Source organism: Corvus cornix, chromosome 7 (genome assembly GCF_000738735.6).
Source record: "Corvus cornix cornix isolate S_Up_H32 chromosome 7, ASM73873v5, whole genome shotgun sequence".
NCBI classification, from domain to species: domain Eukaryota; kingdom Metazoa; phylum Chordata; class Aves; order Passeriformes; family Corvidae; genus Corvus; species Corvus cornix.
This window is the reverse complement of record NC_046337.1, coordinates 36,507,122-36,522,147: the sequence shown is the minus strand read 5'-3', so window position 1 is coordinate 36,522,147 and position 15,026 is coordinate 36,507,122. Positions and strand designations below refer to the sequence as shown.

The following is a 15,026-nucleotide window of genomic DNA, read 5'->3' as shown; positions in this document are numbered from 1 at the left end:
TTTCTCTACCCATCTGTTTTATGTTACACATCTGGCCAGAAGAAGAGCAGGATTCGTGGAAGGTCATGAGTGGTGGTTCATTCCAGGAAGGAAGGGCAGGCTGATTTTCCAGGCCATACCCATCTCTCACGCAGACCACCACTGCGAGCCACCCCCAAGCTGTTGGAAAGGTGCTGCTGGGATGGCCTGTCCATCCCCTGGCCTCTTGGGGTATTTTCATTCCCACTCTTCAGGGCAGAGGGGAATAGTGTTGGTCTTGGAGGGGCAAACCCATTTTCTTCTGTGTTTGTGCAGCACCTGCATCAGGGGTCTGTGAACACTCCCATAACACAACCATGAGATCTCAACCTGGCCCCTCTTGTGCTTGCTTCAACAAGGCTTGTGAGCAACAGGCTCACATAAAATATGTAAATAATTAAGAGACTGAGTAATTCTGCTGAGTAAGGGAATTCTGGATTAAAGCACCCAGCTAAATGGTTTTGTTTCAGCACCATCAATTCAGCCAGGAATCTCTATCCACCTCCAAATTGCACAGTTGTTACTGTCTCAACCTTTAAAAAGCTGCAAAAATCTGTTGAAAACAGAAAGGTCAGTGTTTTAAGGCTCCCAGTGACTTATGAGTGTGCAAGCATCATGAAAGCCTGGCAACAGAGCTAAGAAAGCAGAATAAGAGGAGAATTGAAAGGAAAGAAACTTCCTTTCAGTACCAGCAGGTTTGATATGTAACTCCTAATTTCTCAGCATCCATCACTAACATTTCAATGAGTAAATGTGGGTATTGGAAAAAAAATTCTGGTTTATGTGAACCTGCAGCTGTGGGAATTCCTCAATATTAAAGAATTAAGTGGGATGCAAAGAAAGAAGGATTCATCCTGATGTGTTTCAGACCCCAGTGATAGGTCACTCATTTCTACAAGACAGATACAACCTGCGAGCCCGGGTTCTGGTGTGTAAAAAGCTTTTCAGTTCACCTCCAAGAAGCTCTGTGTGTCTTGAGTCTAATAATTTATTCCCAGGAAATTCGTTTCTACCTTAAAATGCACTAATTAAACCTTCCCTTGCTTTGTCTCAGCATCTGCAGTCTGTAATTCCCATCACCACTCATTTGCTCACGGCTTTGGCAATTTAGATAAAATCAGCACTCCTTGAGCAAGGGAAGAAGTGTGTGGAGGTGGAATTCCTCTCTCTAATTATCGTTCCTCTTTCAATTCTGCTTTGATTTCTGTCTGAAGCACCAGGAATCTAAATCTAAATTTGACTGACATTTCTTATTCAAGGCTATTTAATAAGAAGAAGCAATACAAAAGAAAACAGAGATATTTGCTGAGGGATCAATAAGAAAATTGCTGCTTTGTTTTTACTCATTTTAATCACTAATTATATGAGCAGCAGAACTAGATCTTGTGATTTGTGGAAGCTTTCACTGATGTCTCCTCCAGGGCTTGCACCCATCCTCACTACTCCAGTGGCTGCAATGCTAAGAAATAGGTGATGCTTTTCCAGGGCTGCAGCCCAATCTACAGCTCAAAGAGGATCAGTACAAGCAGAGCTGCCCCTGAATGACTCTGCGACTGAGCGAATGAGACATGACACACACATCTTCTGCCTCAGCGTTGGTGGTGTAGCCTGAAAATGACACTGTAATAAACCAGGATGTTGCCTGACACTGGGAGCAGCTTTCCAAGAAGGAAGAGCTGCACGCAATCAGAGATGGAAAGCACACCCTGGCAGAACACGGAGCGAGCAGCCACCAATGAAAAGGCTGCTTTGGCACGAGCCAGACCTTTCTCTGCCACCTCCTCCTCCCCGCTGTATCAAGGTCAAGCCACTTGGTCTTGCCACCAGGATCTTCCTCTATCTGACCACTCAGCTCACTCGTCAGTGCCGCTTACCATGGGGGACTCCAGCCCTCCTGTCCACTTGGTTTATGAGTGTCTTGGCACTTTCTTCCATGGGATGTGCTTTGGGATGCGAGCTGCAAATCCCTGCCCATTCAGAAAGGACTCTGCCCCAAGCACACTGATTGAGCATTTTGAAACTGTGGTCTGCAGGCTCTGCATCCAAGCTATTACTTTCCCTGGTGCTACCCTTCTTGTGGAAAAGCTATGGGACACTGGCCAAAAAGTCCTCTATCTATTGGTACAGGCAGCAGGAAGACCAAGCAGCAAAATGACAAATTGGGAACCAATGAAAAACAGGGAACCAGCAGAAGATGTCCTGAAGTTTTGTCTCCTGTTTCCTGATTTAAAGATTTATCCCCCATGAAAGAGGGGTGGTTTACACTTTCATAGTCACTGAAGTTCAAACAACAGTTCCAGAAAAGGAACTCTCATCCCTATTGAAGGAGAATACTGAAAAAATACAGCAGGTTTTCTGGAGCAGGAAGGAGAGAGGACACCATCCTGTATGGACAGTGCAAATGCTTTATCCGTGTCCCTTAAACTGATGTTCTAGAAACAGTGCTAAGATTAAAGGATCACAAAAGGTGGTAATTTATTTACTCCCCTGTCCAAGGCAGAATAATCTCTTAGAAAACTCTCTAGAGAAGGATTTATTAGCCAGGATTTCAAGAGCTGTTGGTGAAGAAACACTCTTCTGACCCTTGCCCAAAAGAAAAGGGTGCCCACGATGCCCAGCCACAACACGGATACACGTCTGCACCATTCCATAGTCCTGTACTGCTCAAGGTATGATTCCAGAAATGGCTCTATCAGGAGCAAACTTCTGCAGAAGGTATCAGTCAGCAGAGCAGTTTGACTTGGCCAAACCAGTGCAAAGCACTGAAACTCTTTTTGCCCCATCTCCACTTCTAAAGGGGCTGAGAGCGCTGACCCTAAGAGCCAGTGGGGTAATACGTTCTTGGATGTTGTTGTCAGCATAGTGGCCAAGTCAAGCCAAGCTGGTGGGAAGCAGATGTGGCCAACATCTATCCACCACTCAAGGGCTTTTAACAGCAGCTGAAATGGGACACAGAGCACAAAGGACCTTCTCAGTCTCAGCACTGACCCTGATGCCCCTCTCCTTCAGCCAGTCAGTTCAAAGAGACCGGAGCAGCACAACCCATTCATAACCACCCCTGAGATCACAGCCCAATTTCTAGTTCTCTTCTGTTCTACTGATCTCAAGGAGGACTGCGAGCCCCTGCTCCTGTGTGGGATGGCCCCATCACACAGCTCGGGATGGCCAGAGGAGGGAGCTAGCACTCGTTCTGCTGTGCGGCTGGAAAACCTGAGTCGCAGGTGCTGTCAAATGGGAAACATCTGCCATCAGCAGAGTTTGCTAACAAAGAAAGAAGGAAGGAAAATTAGAACAGAGAATAGAAAATACACATGGCTAATAAAGATTTTATGTGTGTGAGCACATAATGATAAACTTGACAGATGATATAAACAAACACATGAAAAAGGCAGCAAAGGAAACAGAATGAAAAACAAGGTACACCCTGGGCAGCGGAAATCGGGAAGCCAAACAGGGTATGGGTGCCCTACCTCCTAATCTTCACTCTCACACCCATACACACCAGCTCCGCACTGCTTTCACCCTCTTTTTGGAAGCAAATGCCAGCACACATAGGAACTATGGCTGCTAACATCATGCAGCTACTCCTCTCAGTGATAAGCTACTCCTCTCTTACAGGGTTGGGCACCAAGTGGGTCCTTCTTTAGTCAGCTACAAGGTTCCAGAAACCCACAGAAATTTCATACCTCTGAGAGGTCTATTTTGTGAGCAGGCCCTCAAGTCCTCTAAAAGGACTGGTGGACAGCCAGAGAGATCACTTGATCTAACAATTCTTGAGGAAATGGCCTACAAACCTGATTATCCCCAAACCTGAGGGAAGGGTGGAGAAAAGAAAATTAAAATCTGGATATAGAACTCAACGTTTAAATCTACTCTTTTATGCTTTTCTACAGCAGAAGAGATCTGAATCAAACATTTTTAGACCAAGGCAGCTGGTACAATCACACTAATAACTGACACACAAAACTTCAAGATTTTTGGCAAGATCTTGCAAGCTTCTGCAAGAAGCACCTCAGTCATCTCATTTAGTCATAGGAATTCTCTTGTTGCAAGTACTTACTGAACCTCATCTTCATATTTCTCCCTTAGCTCATGCCTTGCCCACAGCTACAGCACCTAAGCCACCTCTCTGCTGCCCTGAACATGTGAAAGGCTTTCCTGTAACATGTACATTGCCCTGCAAACGCTCATCACAGAGTGGTGAATATTCTCCCTGAGAGAATGGAGGAAGTATATCTGTATCTATAAAACGTCCTTTTGCAGCCCTCCTCCTGCCTGCCTGCAATCAGGATTTCTCTGTCTGTATGTCTGCTTGTCCGTCACTCTGAGCTGCTTCTACACAAACAGCTCTGGAGAGGGGGAAAGGGAGGGATTTACCTAAGACAAACTAAAAACCCTGAAGATGACATCTGACTGACACTTCTTCTTCACCTGTTTGTTCTGTCAATCAATAAGAACCAGTTTTCCTCACTTTTCTGTTCTGCTGCCACACTGACAAGGCTAACTAGTTTTCATGTCACGCAGCTCAGGAAATGTCTCAGACCAAGTTTCAAGGCTGCAGTTCCCTGTGATCAGTTGGGATTCTTCCAGCTGGCTTCACTCATATTTGGGGTTTGAGGCTCATACCCCTCCAGGAGCTGTGAAAATGCTGCTCATTTTCCAAGCAGCCTTCCAAGACTAAAGTGCTATTTGGCACCTGAGTATTTCAAGAGCCAGTGGATCTTGCATGAATAAAACTGACTGTACAGAGACCTGTTACTCCTGGAGACTTTCCACTCCATGAATTTAGACGCCAGCTCCTCCAGGCATGTTTAGCACAGTCATTTCCTAACACTTTGGACCTCTCCTCACTTTTCCAAGAAAAGGCCTTGAATCGTGTGGCATTTTCTTTGTACCTGGGTTTTCAGCCTCATGGAAGAAGGTTTACATCTTTGCCGGAGCCAGGCTGCTCAAAGCCTGAGATCCAGTTATCAGGATTTGTTGTGCTGCTCTCTTCCCCCTCCTTCCTACAGCCAAGCCTGAAAAGGGTTTTTGTACAAGCATGTCCCATAATCCCATCCTGGAAGGCTTCATCTCATTGACAAGGTCCCATGAAGTGGTATGTAAGGACCATGTTCTCGTGCTGCCTGACACACAACAGCCCTTCACCAGTCACACACAGCTCTACCAGACAGGTAGAGAGCAATACAGACTTCACAACTATTGTATCAGGAACCCTGGACTTTTCTTTTGGGGAACGAAGTAGAAAAGCTACATGTAAGGGTTTACAACCATCTAATCATGTTGCAATGCACCTACTGATCATCTTGCAGGGGCTGTCCAAGTCAGTGGAAGACAATCCAAGTATTTCCACTGAATTGAGTATACCTGGTTTTGGGGCCTTTTCAGAGTCACAGGTGAATTTACAACATGGTCAGAATGACTGGAGAAATCTGCTTGGTTGACTGGCACTTGAAGAGGGGTATAAGCACAAAATTAAGCCAGTGGGCTTGTTAGAATTCTGAGCCCTGGGGAAACCCAAGAAGCCATCACATCAGAGCAAAGGCAGAGGAGATGCCGGGACTCTTGGTACCACTGCAAACCAAAATCAGGCATGTCAGCTCCCAGCTCCTTCAAACACCAAAAAGGACACGGTAAGGATGTGCCTCTTCTAGGTGATACTGCAAAGGGAAAAAAATGTTTCTCATGGCAGTTTTACTGAATATGGAGTTGAAATGCTTTCTCCCCCTTTGAGAACACATTAGAAAAAGAGGTGCCAGCCTCTGCATTTCTGCTGATGCCACAGTGGTTTGGGATGCAATGGATCTCACCTGGCACTTCTGCACACCCTGCCATAGATTCAGATCCACGAGCTGTATCCACACACACCTCCTGCCTACAAGTCTGGATGTGTCCCATCCCCTGCAAGTGCTGGGCTCCAAGGAAAGGAAAACTGAAAACCATCGCTGCTGTCAATCTCTCCCTCTTCTAGTTTCCAAGAGACTTGCAGAGATAATCCCCTCAGACAGGCTGGACTGATGGCATCCTGCTCAATGCAGACAAAACAGCAGGAAAAGCAGAGCGATGCAGAGTGACGTCTGTCAAATTGGGCACTTACATCTTAAGAGGAGCTGTAACTTTTAATGATACTAAGGACAATGGCAATTCTGATGGAAATTATCTCTGTAGCTACAGTTTCAGGTGGGGAATGTATTGGCAGGAAGCAAGAAAGGAAAGAAAGTTTGAAAGGACCTGATGAATAAATTTGGAGGCAAAAACGGCTTCCGCATTACGGCTGAGGTGGGAAGTCATAAACCAGGGGAGAGGAATAAAAAAGGAACTGGGATAGCATTCATCAGAGATACTCCTGGAGGAGAAATTAGAATCATTTTCATTGTTATTGAAATTGCCTGTGATCTCAGGCAGATTAGCAGAAGATTGCAGGAAAATTCAGAGAGCTTTCAGCTGAGAAATTTTGCAGGTGCCAAACTTGTGGAGAAGGAGCTGGTGAACAAGTCCCACCTGAAGATGAGACTGAAACCTGCCCACTTCTCTTTTGGGCTGCTCACTTGGCTTTCACTATTAGCAGCACATAAATAACCATCTAATTTGTGTTAAAAATTTGGTAAATGGCTCTTCTGTATGTGCCAATACAAAAACTTGCAAAGGGCAAAACTTCCTCTCATTTCTGTCACTTACTTAATAAAATAAAAATCATCCAGCCAGCTAGTGGAGATACAATATCAATTATAGTACAGAAACCATAACCACTTAGATTTTCCATAGGTGGAAAGTTGCTCAAATAAACAATCTGTTAAGTAATCGTAGACAAGCACACTCACTGAAAACACCATCAGGTTGCAAATGACTTTGCAACAGGAAAAAACGACTAAGTCATTAGATAATTTATCTGCAGTGAAAAAATTGGAGCGGTATCCTACTTATATGGAGCACTAGCAATACAAATGAACTTTGCCATCCAAAAATTGAAAAATGTTTGCACCACACTGCAGATTGGCTAAACCAAGGACCTGGCTTTCAAGAAGCAGAAGAATCAGATGCTGAGATCCTGTTTTTAAAGGAGCCCTCAACACACACACAAATATTACTAACATAAAAGTCTTTCCATATGCTGGTGACCAGGCTTGGATTCTGGAGATGGAAAGGCACAGGGATGCTCTAATTGCCCCAGGTCGTGTATTCCTCTCCTCCCTTCATTCCCAGGCCATGCCTGTCCATAACCAGAAACAACATTATCCTTGCCATTCTTTTGTAAACATTCCTGGGGCGCTCTACAGATCAGTAAGGCAGACAAGGGGCACAAAAGATGTGCCTCATCCTGGGTATCCTGGGCCCACGTCTGATGAGTCAGGATTGTGACGGCTTTAGGAGCTTTTTACTCATAGATTTGATCTGTGCCACACAATTTGATGAGTTTAAAAGGCTCCTGGAACCATGTCTGGATCCGAAGAGTAACTCCTCCATTAGCTGATGAGAGAGACAACCTTGAGCCAAGTGCTGGCCCCTTTTCCACCAGAGCCGTGTATCTGCAGTCTCGTGGTTGCTTTTCTCTCCCAAGAGCAGTAGCAAAGCTCTCTGTAAAAACATGACTTTGCACTTCTTCCATAAGAACTCTCTCTTTGCTTTGATATAGGTCTCATTTTATTCCTTACAATAGTTGCACCTCACCTACCCTGGGGCTGAGGGGACTGGAGCTCTCTATTACTTTGGTGATAATTTTTATGACTAGATTACAATAGTTTTTAGTTCAGACATGCCCAGTGCCCAGGGAAGGGGACTCCTTCTGAAAGGTTACGGATATGACAGAGGGGACTGTGGCTCCAATGTGCGAAGCGCAGCCCTGTTCAGACACAGACAAAATGTCTTTGTGTGCTTCATATTTGTTAAGCTCCTTTTAATGTCAGCAGGGAAAGTGAGCCCAGCTGGCAGCTTTCTGCTCTCCACTCCCTCCTGGTTGGCTTTTGCTATGAAGGAGCTGTATCTAGCAGAAAGCCTCCAGGAGCAGGGAGAAAGGAACCGAGGACCTGGTCAGAAAGGTGATCCCTTTTACATGTGTTTTCCCTATACCTGAGTCTGCTTTTTCCTCCTTTGTCCACAATGAGAGACAGGAGAAGGTGGCGAGATCAGCTCCGGGTACTGATAAAACACTGAATTCCTATTATGGAGGTAGGTATAATACAATCAGTCATCACTGGGGAGATTTGGACCTTGGTCCCATTCCTTCTCCTCAGTTTCCCACCTGGCTTGTCAGATAGCCACAATACTGGCCGGGCTACAGATTTATAACGGTGAGGGACTGTTTTACTCACAAGATACCCAGGTGACAGTTATTCAGCCTAGCTGAACACAAACCTTGAGCCACTGTGCTTTGCTCCAAGACAAGCTCCATGTCCCCACACACTCAGGCAGCTGGAAATCAGCAGGGTGATGGACTGGTGGGTGACTCCTGGCTGGAGCAGCAGTCAAGGGCACATGGGAGCTCCTCCTGCCCCACACCGCAGACTGCAGTGCTCCATCACCCTCAGCTTTGGCCTTGCCTGTGGTGTTGCACCTCTCGTGCCCTAAGGGAAGCTGCTCCCTGGTACTGCAGCAGGAGCTCCTGCATCCCCTTGGCATCCCAACACGCTGCCTCCTTCCCCTTGGAGGAGCAGCTCCCTCCTGAATGCTTGCCTCAGCTCAGCAGCATGCAAACTCCACAGAGAAGTATGTCACTGGTACTAAACTTCACACCAGTGTAACATCCCAGTGCATCACTTGGGATCCACAGAGATGCAGCAGTTCAAGGCAGCAGAGAACCTGCAGCTCTTTACAAGCTGGCACCGAGGAGAAGGCATTTTCCAAATCATCCTGTCTGCCCCTTGCATCCAGTGCTTCATGGCAATGCTTAAACCCTCAGGAGAGGAGCCAGCAAGGTCTGGAAGGTTTCTGTCTCTCAGGGGATGTCATTTGGTTATGAGCACAAGCTGGGAAGGATGTGAACTGAAAATAGGTTTGAATGGGTTATCTGTGATGAAAGAATACACTGGAATCTGCTTACACAGGGAGCACACTGGGCTAACCCTCAGTCAGAAAGGTTTTGCTGACTGGGATGACCACAGTTAGCAGACTGAAAGATTCCCTGCTTTCAGGACCTGTTTCAAACCCTATTGCTTCTCCAACCATACTGATTTTACTGTAATTCCCAAAGAATTACCTCTGAAATTACCACAGAACAGAGTAAAGAAGTCTCATGTATCCTTATTTTGCAAGTAGACTGAGCATTGTCACTACATAACTTATCTAATTACAGTTTTTAAAACAGTAACTAGAATAATTGGCTGATTGAGCATTATTTCTAATGAATACAATTCTGCATAGAGCACATTCCAGTGGCAACAACACATACCTGCACTTCCCCACGCTCTGGTAGGAAATAGTTTCCTAAAACCTTCTCACCAATGAGCTGTGAATGTTTCTAAAGATGACATCCTTCTTCCTAAGCTGATGACCTGAGGATCACCTGCTCACCAGCCCCACAGAAACACCCTGAGTGACAGAGATGAACAGTTTGGGAGAGCCAAGGGATGAGCAGTTCTCTCCTTGGCCACACTGAGCATTATCTGGCACAATAATAAAGCCTCAGACTTGATTTTACCACTCTTGGAAGGATTTGGTAACACCTGCATGTCCTACATATCCTATTTTCTTAACAGTTAGGCTCCAGCAGCAATGGAGGGAGGGCAGGGGAAGTGCCAGAGCTTCTCCTCTGGCTGTGCACAGATATCCCCTCTCCTTTGGTAGCTCCCTGGCCAGCCTCTACTCTAGAAGCAAGCAGAGCTGATGGGCTGTTTCCTGGAGTGAATAACTCAAAGCCCAGCCACAGCTCTGGCAGTACAAATGCTGGGCACACATTAATTCCTGTGTCATATTTACTGGAAAAATACCAATCCTTTGGGATTGCACGTACAGGCTGAATTCTGCACTGGGATTCTGCACCGTGACTAAAACAGGGGGCTTGTGCTCAGTTCCTGCTGATTCTGAATTGTGGGGATGCTCAAGTTTTGGGCCTCACCCATTTTAGTGCCACTGAGCTCTGAGCTTTTGGGGCCTCCCATGTATTGCTGTGATCCAGGGAAGAAAATTCCATGGATTTTTTTAGCCGAATTCTGAATAAAGCCCATCTTCTTTCACCTACTGTAATGACATATTTGCATAATGTGATATATATGTTACAAAATCAGTAGCTAAGTACATAGCATAATTTTAAAAACAGGTTTCACTATAGATCAATATGTGACAGACCTATCTATTTTAGTATGTTTTCTTGCTACCGATTATGACAGAAATACAGTAAGTCAGTAATTTTAGATTCTTTTGCATAGACATTGTCACTGTAATTTTGCCAGGAGGAAGATAATAAATCATACTTTTCCATCTGACTGATGTTCTGTTTCCCCTGTCTGATTTCAATGGCTGTATGCTATCTTCAGAACTGGCATTGTTCATGCCTCCTTTTATTAAAGCACAGGCACGTTATTGAATTTCTTTTGTATTACAATTTTCTAGCCATATGTGAAATTGCAGAACACACAAGAAGAAGAAGGGAAAAAAAAAAAAGAAAAAGCCCCACTTGTTTGAGTCATAGTAGAAAAAAATGCTGCTGCACACATCTAGGAGAGAAAAATGCCAATATTAAAACGGAGGCCATGTGCTGGCCCTCTCCACCCAGGGCTGCCACACTCTTGTTTCTCACCTAAGAGCACCACCCCATCAGTAACACTCTGGAACATCTCAAGTGCTCCATTCATATTTGATAAGCTTGCACTCCTAGGCTGGGTACCTGGTGGTCTGAGCCAGGCTGTTGTTTATACCACTTAGTTTCTATTTCTGGCACAGTTCTGGGGGTGGGGAATCACTTTTTGCTTTCACTGCCTCCTTTTCTCCAGCATCAGGATGGACACACTGCGATTCAGGGGCTGAGAGCTGCTGGGATAGCAGCTGCATACCTGCCTGCATGTGCCTTTTGATGAGAGGCCTTGCTTTGTTCAGTTATATCCAGATAATTGCATTAATAAAACATTTTAAAGAGCATTAACAAAGGAGAAGGAGGTACCACTACTCTGAAGTAAAGGTTTCCATAATGAGCTGAGAATTAGTGTATGGTAATGCTGTGCTTATACAGTCCCTCATATATTTTGGCTTCTGATTACACCCTGAAGAACCCTGCTAGAGCTGTGTCCCCACTGTGCAGAGCACTGCTCGAGAAGACATAAAGTCAGCAAGATACAAAAACCATCACTGAAGGATTACAGGTGATTTGTGGACAAAACAAAGCAATGAACTTAAGATATAGTGGCAGGGAACAGGGGAAAGAAAAATAAAGCAGAACTTTAGCAACAAAATCCTGGCTTTTTTCAAGTCAGCAGAGATTTTGCCCTAGAAGCAAAAATTTCACCCTTCCTGCTTTTTTGTTGTTTTTTTTTTTTTTTTTTTCCCAGTGTGGAGGAAAAGGCAAGGGCAAGAGCAAGGGCTGTTTTCCCATCTCTCCACACTTGTGCTGATGCAAAGGACAAATATTTGGGCATCATCTAGGGGCTTTTTCAGTGAGGATAGGTTTGGGAGGAGCAAAGGTGGAAGGGGAGAGGACAAGAAATTGGAAAAGTCATTGGGAAGGGCAGGCAAATAAAGTCAGCAGCAGAGGACAAGCACTGGCAGAGCCAATGGCTGGATTAAATTGCAGCTCTGTGCTTGGCAGAAAGGAGGACAGCCACTGAAGAGCACCCAAAAGATGTCCAGAGTGTTTCCCAAGTCCAAGTTCACAACTGCAGGGTGAAGCTGCTCTTCTCACTGGAACATCATCAGGAAGGCCAAAACCTCTTGTGTTCCCACCCAAAGGATAACTCACCCACTGTTCTGCCAGGCCAACACAGGTATTTTAGTATCTGTGCTTAGGAAATTTCTGCCACTGCCTTGGAGGAGGATGGCACCGTGCTCACCCTCCTGCAGGGACAGGGAGCAGTCCCTGCCTGTCAGTCTAACATGGAAACAATATTTCAAGATGTCAGCTTGACAATCTCTTGTGAGCTGACCATTTATCTCCCAGCAATGGCATTTTGCTACATACCCAGAGGTCTGCAGAAGGTTATTCTGGATGTGCCTCTGTTGGGCGATAAGAGACCTAGGAAGTTTCAGAGCTGATTATGGACTTTCCAAACTGACAGCCCAATCCTCTTCCAGTGGCTCCTCACAAATACACCGTAACCACTCCATAATTCCACTTCTCAAAGGTGTGTGCTTTTCTCAGCAAGTCGTGCAAGAGAGCAAAAACTAATCAGCACTTAGGGACTTAATCTTGCCTCAGTGACATTTGCAGGATTTCTCCATCAGCTGCCAATGAACATCCGTCACACTGGTGGAACACTGTCTCCTTAACTTTACATCAGCTGCTGGCTGGGAACATTCATTTAAGACACAACCATGTGTACTTAAAATAACCAAGACCAATCTCTATTTGCTTGTTTTGTCTCTCTGAGAAGAAAGGGGAGGGTTAACAACCTCCCGAAAGATCTCTGCTCCTACAGGTGAGTGCAGAGCACTCGGAACTCAGACCTTACCCTCCAGGACTGAAATCAAAGCAAGGATGATGTGCAGGAGAAAAAACAGCTGCCAAGTGACCTCGGGAGTCCCTGCCAAATCCCTCTGGGGAAAACAGCCTAAGACTTCCAACATTCTTCACACCTTCCCTGTAGCCACCACAGCTGCCTCCACCCCTGCCCTGAGAGGGGCCAGTGGGGACCTGAGCGATCACATTAGAGTCCAACAAAGAGAAAAGCAGAAAACAGGATGGGAAAGGGAGAGAGGGATCGCAGTAAAACCCACCAGACCTACCCTCTCTCCTGCTCCACAGGTATCAAAATCCTGACCACAGGGTATCAATCTGTATTTTAGATACATTTGAATCACACCATGATTAACATTAGAGAGACTGTGCTGGCCTCTCCTGCAGCGGTTTCCAGGTGGGACCACAGCCTCAGCCAAAGCTGGGGAAAAGTCCCACTGAAACCAGGGGGTGAAGCAGGCTCTGTATGGGCAGCTGTGGCCCCAAACCCACCAACATCTCCCAGGACCCATAACAGACATATGAAGATGCTACATGGGTTACTAAGCCATCTGTCAGGGACACAAAATTTTACAAAAGGATACAAGAAAAACTCTTAATGGGTTTAGATTTACAACTGAACTTCAGCATTTCAGCTGTACATGTTAATGATTGAGGGCACAAGTATAAATATTTGGACAGCTGTCTAAGCTACATGGCTTGTTGTCATGTTTGTATTTTGTGCTTATGACTGTTATGACTCAAAAAATCAGAGGTACAAAATCTGTTCACTAGAAGAAAGCTAAATATTCAAGAAATGGTCCTTTGTAACTACTCCTTTACCCTGAGAGCATCACAGTTACTGCCAGTGGTAAGAAAAAAAGATTAAATCACATCTGGATTTCTCACCCCAAACCTAAGAAAAAATCTAGAAACAATACAGGTAAATTCACCCAACTGGAAGCCTCTCATAGATTTTGATATCCTAGAGAAAAAAAATCCAAGAGAAAAAAATTAATCCCAATTTGTGAAAGATCAGGCAGCTGAAATTTCTACAAGATGAGTCATTCCTGGCACACACACACAGACACACACTTGCAGAAGATTTTTAAATAGAGGCTAATTTCAGCTGAAACTCAGCAGTGACAAGCACTTCTATAGATGACGATTTGGAATCTACATACCAGCAAAAGTAAATCAAGTGGGTGAAAGGGTTCTGAGACCACATAAAACAGTGCCTCTGTTTCCACTGAAAGCAGCCCGGGTTTGAGTCAGAACAGCCTCTCGTCTTTGACTTCAGTGTGTGTACAATGGATGTCAGAAAGTTTGCAGACCTTATAAATTCAACGGGATGAGGGAAGGGAAGAACTCAGACCCTGTAAAACCTATGAACTGCTCAGGATTTCATCTCCAGGGATAGCAGGTAAAATATTCTGTTGAAATAAACAACAAAATGCTTGGGTGCCTCATAAAGTCAAGACTTCAGAGCAGCAGCTTCCTCAATCTTGAAGTTCTGTCTTTTCTATAGAATTTATAAAGTTATAGTTCACAGGTGCTTCTTTTTTTCCCACCAAACACCCCTGGGAATGTTCTTCCATTGTCTGACTCTCCAACAGTACTTTGAGGAAAAAAGCAATTCACTGTTTATTCTAGGTAAACACAGAGATTTCCAAACATTGGTTTCTGCCCTATTCCACAACATATTGAGCTCTCAGCAAAACACAGGTCTAGGTCAAAAGTTTGACTGTCAGCTAAATTAAGTGTGAAGGATCTGTTCTGGACAGAAGGTTACTGTGTGTGAGAGTGGTGTGACACCACCTACTTTGTGCTTCTCAGAGGGTACTGGAACTTTGCTTTCCACACAATACCCCAAGTATTTGAATACAGCAAGCAATGAACCAGATGGCTCCTAACCTCTCCAATAGCATTCCCCCCTTGTATTCTGTTTCCCTAGAGTTTAAGCTGTTATCAGGATGAAATTATTTCTTTCAGGAAAAGTGATTACTACTTTTCCCCTTGATTCACATCCAAGAGACTTCAATGACACTGAAATCTCTTCAAAGAGTCCTTACAAATTTCTGCTTCCTAAAAACACGTCCTTGTACCTCTCACATAAAAACATGACCTCCTAGGTGGGATATCTCACCACCTGACAACACAGCAGTCAAAATGGGACCACTGAAATGTGATCATGGGATGAACTTGGGCTAGGCCTTCTCAGGACAAGAAGAAACTGTTATCTGAGCAGTTCACAAGATCAGCATCTTCACATCCCTCAGAGAAGCAAAGCAGGTTGATCAGGGTGGCCCCCAGGGAGATTTTCCTCATACATTTGCTTTATTTACCTTGTTTGTGACATTAAACTGTCTTGTCCAGACTCAGTGGCTGCAGTTTCAGATGGACAGAAAAAGATAAACATACACCACACATG

The 15,026-nt window shown here is 44.9% G+C and overlaps 1 protein-coding gene across 4 annotated transcripts in view; it reads right to left on the bottom strand.

Annotated features, from left to right (window-relative positions):
• VWC2L (von Willebrand factor C domain containing 2 like) overlaps positions 1-15,026 on the bottom strand; it is a 47,916-nt gene that overhangs the window by 28,905 nt on the left and 3,985 nt on the right. The window lies entirely within an intron of this gene.